Below are 7295 nucleotides of genomic sequence, written 5' to 3'. Positions count from 1 at the left end.
GTGCTTTTTGCAGTGCTTGGCTCATTACTTACTGCTGTCATTCAGTCTCCAGCCCCAGAAAACCTCTGTGGACCTTGAAGATTGTCAGACAAGTTTTCTGCAGGTGACACAGCAGGTGAATGTTTCTCTTTCCTGCTGTCACTGTGCAGTCAGCAGCAGAGGAACAGCGTTGGATCTCCAGCACTGCATGGGTCCATGTCCCTGGGGAACCTGGCTCTGCATGTAACTGCTGGAGAGGAACAGAGAAAGTTCTACTGATAAGCACTGCAGAAACAACATGATACATATGTTAAGAGCAAAGCTGAGAGCCAGTCTGCTCCTGTGGTGAAAGCATTCCTGTGCTGTAGAGCCGAGTGTGGGGTGGTGGGATCAGGGAAATGCTGTCACTTAGCAACTGCATTAACACCAGAACCAGGACCAAACTGTCTGAAGTGAGAAATGGCACTATTTTTCAGTGCAGCTGTGCCCACATGCTGGAGCAAAGGGAAGTGATTTGAGTCCTGGGATGCTGGTGCCACCTACACAGCCAAGAGAAGGGCCCATAACAGTGAACAAGGCAGGGAGTGCAGCAGTAGTTTTCCTTTTAAGATGCGAATCCCACTACAAACTGAAACATTTTGTCAGAGGAATCACCCCATGCAAGTTCTGAGGCACTTTACTTACCCAAACCCACAGATTTTATCCTTTTATCCTCAGAGTGGTAGTAAATGGCAACCCATCCTCTGTTTTTTTATAACAAAACCCAGCAAAAATTCATTGTATTGGATGCTGCTACAAATGTGTTTGGGAGAATGGGTCACATTAGTGTTAAATGCATCCCTTGTTCTTCTGCATCCTGCAATGCACAGACAGAAAAGAGGCATTTTAATAAAAGAATAAAGATCGCTTGTTGGCTGTGTCCTACAGCAGGCAAAGTTTTGTCTTGTCAAAATACAGGCAGAATGAGAAAACACAGCACTGAGCATTGAGAGTGCTCAGACTCATTAACTGATAGCTCTGATTCTTACAGCAATATATTTTTAAGCAGGGGTGGTCATCAGCTGAGGAAATCTCATAAGGTGGAAAGAGGTGCCTTTCCTACCCAGCCCATCTGTCCCCAAAACCAGCTCTCAAATCAGGAACCAGGCTGGAAAGCAGAGTCTGGTAGAGAGGAAGAGGCTCACTGTTCCAGAGGAAATGAACTTGGTCATGTCACCCATAGCCCCAAACATCAACATTTTCTGTAACGCTTTTGTTTTTCATTTCCTTACTTTTTGTTTGTGAAAATATCATCCTAGAGGAGGGATTTGGGATTTGTGCTTACAAATAAAATAGACTGTAACTTGCCTAACGGGAGCAGTTCAGTTTTACATGGTTGTCTCTTGACATGTTTACACAGCTGGCCAGATACCATTAAAACATATTTTCTCAGGAGGCAGTGTGGTCTAGTGCAATGAGCACGGGCCTAGCAGTCAGGAACTCCCACGTTGTAATTTTGGGTCACCAGTGGTTTGGTTTGGTGCACAGTCATCTAACCCCTGTGTACATCAGTGTCCCAAAATGACAGCTCCTCATCACATGCTGAAGTGTTAGTTCTGGGGTGGGAGAGATCAGAGCCCTGATGTGGCACCCAGGGTTGGAAACACACAATTAAAGACTGTAGAGGGATGGATTGGAGATGCTCCTCCATCTTCACCTCTGGTGGGTTTGGCTTAGGCAGTCCCTGAATTGGAAATGATGTATCTGACATGGTCCTGTGCAGGTTGTCCTGATCCAAACTGAGACCATCCATAAGCACTCTGCAGAAGTTTGTCCCTCTGCCCTGCAATGAGCAAAACCTTCTTGGAGAGACCCCCAGAGCTTTGCAGATCTGTGCAGAACTGAAGTGAAAAAGTCAACAAACACCAGTGCTAACTTTTAGTTCAGGAATATTAATGGCTAAAACCCATCAATTTCCAAAAAGCTGATGAACCTATCAAATATTACACCTGAAAAGGAGCTTGTACAGCAATAGGATTTTAAGTACCATAGAATGACTGGCTGTAGTTCTAGCTCAGGTGGTTAAAAATCAAATAAAACCTAAATTGATATAATTGATAGTTCAGTGATACTGAAGTAGGGCCTACACTGTGACACCACTGAAGGTACAGCCTTCCTTCTTACATTACTTCAATCCAGGATACTTCTGCCACAGCATCAAGGTTACAGAGTAGCCTTCACATTTGTCCTACAAACTGCATGGACACCAATCCACAGTTCTGGGTGATGATCATGGAATTAATCCTATCGGAAAACATTTTATCTGGTAGCTAAATTGTGTTCTTACCCATTAAAGATCCTCCTTGTTTACTTCTCCCACTGGTCACCTGTGTTTGTGTTTGACTGCTGTTAAAAAGGGTTTTATTTGACGGGATATTGGAGATTCTCCAGCAAAACAACATTCCAAATCAGGCAACAGCCATTGTGCTACATCAAGATGATGTCTCCTTTCTCAGTGTCTAAGGGCCTGTAATAAAAAGTTGCAGAATTCAGGGGCTGGCTATGCTGAGAGACTGCCTGGGCTTCTGTCAACAACTTGAGTCACTTTAGAGAGCTGGTCTGCTCTTTAAAGAAGGATGGGTGTGAAAACAGCTCAGCAGCAGAACATAAGACTGGTGGTGTGGTACAGAGAACTTTCCCAGGGCTTCTGGATATGAGGAAAGGATGAGCAGGTGGGTGAGGAGGTGGTGGCAGCCCAACTCTTGTGGCTGTGGATGTTCAGTCCTGGGGCAGCTCTGTCATGGGGACCTTTTAACTGGCTCAGGGTCAGTGACCACGTCAGGGTCATCGTGCTTCTCTGGCACTGTGGCTGTGCTGAGGCCTGGAGCTGACCCCACTGAATCCCAGGCACGCAAAGTACAGCACATGGACCTCCTGGGAAAGCAGGGCTCTCCCCAGCCTGAGACCTGGTCAGCCAGGGCTCTGTCCAGCCATGGATGGAGTCAGTGGGACCTTTGGGTGCCTTTTCCCACAAACTCTGATAGAAGAAGTCCAAACTGCACCTCCTGCATGCTCAGGGTTGTGGCTGCAAAGCCCTGCTGTGACCTGCAGCTCAGCAATCAGACCTCCTCCTCCTCCACTGCCCAGCCCCGCATTGGGTGAGGAAACAGCTCCAGTGCTTGAAATGGCTGTGAAACATGCTCCTGATGGGAGAACAAGCACAAAACCAAGAGGAAAACAGGAATCTGTTATCTGGTATTCCCACCTCTGCTAATAAAGTTCTCTTTCTTAATGCTGGAGTCTTGGCTGGTGTTAAAAAGAGTCTTGTAGAACTGGCTTGACACCTTATCAACATTAGGACAAAAATCCACCCACCCTTCACCATGGTGCAAGGGACAAAATGGGGATTTTACAAACCTGTCAAAGGAAATCTGTTGCCTGAGCTCAACAGTTCTGTGATGAAGTGTTGTGTATCTATAGTGATCTATAAATATCAAATGTTACCTTTCACTGAATTATGTAGCCTTATTTATATAATCAACACTTGCTTCAGTCGGTTTGCTCCAGTATTTCATTACCAGCTGATATATCCAGGTCAGCCTTGGCAGGTTAGTGCAGAACCCCACTCCCTCAGCAGGATCTGAAAATTTAGGTCAATTCGCATAACTTTGATGAACCTTTAGAACTAAAATGATTAAAGTGACAACTTCCATTGACTCCCTGCTGAGGTCTCTGACCTTAAATCACAGAGGTCACAAAAAATATGTGAAGAATCTAAATAAACTCCAATTCAGAACTCCCTTAGATTAAGCATCTCTGTGCAGAGCCATCAATATGGCTTAAAAGAAGTGCACAATGCTTTATAGTTTCTCAATAATTAAATCTTTTCATAGGAATTTCACAAATTTCAATGAATGCTTCTTTTTCTCAACCCCACCAAATGCAGTTTTTAAATAGACAAAGATAAGCACTTCAAGCTACCAAAGCATCGATTCTGCAGATTTTTCACAAAACTGCAACCATCTACTTTCAGGGTTTCACAGATTAAAATCCAAACATTATTCAGTCAAAGGGCTTGTTAGTTTTCTGTGCCATTTGTAAATGGATGTAAACATTCAGTGTTTGAGTTTTGTGGGTACAATGACAAAGATCCCTTCCTACATCACCAAATAAGTCATCAGGCAGGAACTTCTCCTGACTCCACAAGGCAACCACGATGACACATGGACCTGGTATTGAGGCCACGGCTCCTTGACACTGCACAAAATCACTGTCCAAACCCAGACTTTCACTATAGCATCATTTTTTCCATTTTGGAACAGGAGCCGTGCAGGAGCTCTGGTGGGCTGAGCAGTCACATCCTGGAGAGCACTGGGGGGAGGTCCAGGAATGCAATCCCACCTCTGCAGGCTGTGCCAAGGGGATGCTGTGGGGATGTCATGAGCTGGTATTTCCAGGTACCTCACATGCAGGTGTGCTCCATGTCACTCCCATTTCCCAGAGCTGACTCCATCTGTCCCTCACATCCAGGAACCAGACTGAATTACCTCAACCAGCTCTAAATTTTCAGAGTACTCTGCACTCTCTTGGTGGCTGGAGAAGGCAGCAGCAGGTAACAGAAGGATGGGACACATTCATCAACAGTCCCATTTTAAAATGAAATATAATTTAACTCAGCAGCAGCACTGTACAGTGTTGCCTACTGATGACTTTTGCTCTGAATTATGTGAACCAGAAACAATGTAACATTTGTTTGAGTGTGATTTACATGAAGGAAGGAATCCCACGGCATTTACAATCCTCTGTGAGTCAGGTTTTGGTATTCCTGGTCTGTCACATCCAGGAGGAACTGAAATGACATGCAGGGAGAGGAGGGCTGCTTCTGAGACAATTCCACTGGACAAACTCCTGCACTGAGTGGGTAGTATCATTATCCAGTCTTTTTCCCCTGCTTCATGCACTGCAGTGAAGGCAGTGGGTTGTGTTTACAAGTGCCAGGGCAGTGTCTTCTCTTGTCTGTTCGTTTAGCAAATTGAAGGCCTCAGACAACAAAGCCAACAGCAACTCAGGTCTTCAAAATCCGTCCTCCTCAGGCCAGTAATTCCAGTGCTAAATGGAAAATAACTATCCTGTGCTTTTATTTTGTAGACTGAACCCATCAGGGCCACACACAGAACTGCACTGAGCTCCAAGGAAGGGTCATTAGCCACAGCACAGCCAGGGATGGGCAGCGACTGGGGGGAGGCTCTGAGAGCCACCCAAAACACATTTGGGATGACAGAGTGCACCAAAGTAGTTCAATCTTGCACTGCTTCTTGTTTTTATAAATGTTCCAAGAATTTATATCCTCAACTTCCTCACCTTAACAGAGGTACTTGCTATTTCTAACAGGCAGCAGGACACTGAAGTGTTGGGGGATCTCTAACAAGGGGTGTGAGTACTGGGGAAAGCTCCAAAGTTGGGGCTGTCTTCTGTCCCCAGGCCCCATCTGCACAGTTGTCATTGCAGGGGTGTGGGTACAGCCCTCACACTTTGCTCTGCAAAAGCCATGGCAATGCACTTCTGCATTGTCCAGGGTGAGACCAGCAGTGACATTTTTTTCAACTGGGTCCCAAATGGCACATTTTGTATATTAGCATTTAGTGCCAGTCTATAATTAGAAGATAATTTTTTCCAGAGCTAATGAAAAGATGCCCTACCAACCCCTGGATATGATCCCAGATCCACTAATACAGCTCAAGCAATTCCATTTCATTTTATGTGGGACAGACCATGAAGTTTGAAGAAAGATGCTGGCAAGTATTTTCAACCAGGAATATGCTGAAACTGGGTAAAAAATGATGGAAGAATTAATCCTGTATCTATCCCTGTTATATACAGCTTGGAGAGAAACTGGGAAAATTAAATGAGTAATACTTCCTGAACAATGACGGTATTTTGACAGAAATGTGGCTAAGAAATAGCTCCCATGGAAAAATAAAGAAAAATGTGTTTCTATCACCATAATGAAGACTTGACCTGTTGTTCTGATTCATTAGTGCCAGTGGGTAGAGGCAAAGACAGTGAGTGTAGTGACCCAGTGAGTCACAGCTGCATTTTTTCCCTGCGTGACAGCCTGGATGGATTTCTACCACGGTGTCCTGCTGAGACCATCAGTGACCATCAGTCACCAAACACCTGGCTCCATTCCACATCCAGCATCTCCAAACCCAGATTCCACACCAAAATCAGTATCCCCCAGCACTCCCACACCCAGCTGTCACCACGGTGCCCAGAGGGACTCTTGATTTAGGACGTGAGAGTGCAGCTAATGATGACCCACATGAAAGGAGTGCTAGGAAGGATCTTAAAACATCCCAACCACACTGTACCCTGCTTGGCATGGGTGCAACACCCATTCTCTGTGTGCTTTTCAGTTTGGATAATGTTCTTCAAAAGCAACTATGACCCTATTAAAATGCACCGGAAAAGCAGCAAAGAGCTGCCAGGATGGAAGTGGCTGCACTTCCAAATGGGGCTCAAGGTCTGGCACGTGCCATTCATCCAAGATGCCCACCAGCACCTGAGAAAATGCCAGAAGAACATCACTTTGCTGAAAACCCAATTTTCACAGCAAAACAGCACAAAAGGCCCATTTTCACCGACCAGCCTGTGTCTCTGGGGTGAGCACAGGGTGAGCAGGGCAGAGCAGAGGGGGCTGCTGGCTGCATCTGATTAATCCCATCCCAGTGCCCCGTTCCCAGCAGAGCCCACACCTGTTCTCCACTGGCAGAGCCCAAAAAATGGAGTATGAGCTGTGGAAACACCACCTACCCTGTGCCAGGAATGCAGGCCCTGGAGCACAGTGTCCTCAGCTCCTGCCATGGCACAGTCACCAGCTTTTTGGGTTTATGAGCAAGGTAAATCCTGCTCACACAGTATCAAGAAGACAATGAAATAACAATATATATGCAATGAAAATCCACAGTGAAAGGCAAATGTGCCTTACACAGGCATTCTGAAAAGGTCACCAGAATGTTTGTGGCAAGGATACAAGATCTTTTAACTTTGAACAGTGAGACCAAAAGGTAGACAAGGAAACCACTGTGATACCACCCCAGGGAGTGAATAAATACTGCCCCAGACCATGAATTAACTCTAAACCAATCGTGTTCTAATGAAACCTTCTACAATACAGACACCACTGCACACACCTCAGCATCATCAGTAGAACAGGCTGTTAATTAATGTTTTTCTGGAGCACTTTTAAAAGCTGAGCTCTCAAACTATCATTCCTCACCTGCTCCCTCTGGACAGCCTTTACAAGACAGATAAAAGGGGAACATACTGTCCCCAAC

This window comes from Pseudopodoces humilis, chromosome 16 (genome assembly GCF_049639895.1).
Source record: "Pseudopodoces humilis isolate 2021_Gansu_Grassland_sample_001 chromosome 16, ASM4963989v1, whole genome shotgun sequence".
Classification (NCBI taxonomy): Eukaryota; Metazoa; Chordata; class Aves; order Passeriformes; family Paridae; genus Pseudopodoces; species Pseudopodoces humilis.
The sequence above is the reverse complement of the archived record's forward strand: the minus strand, read 5'-3'. Positions refer to the sequence as shown.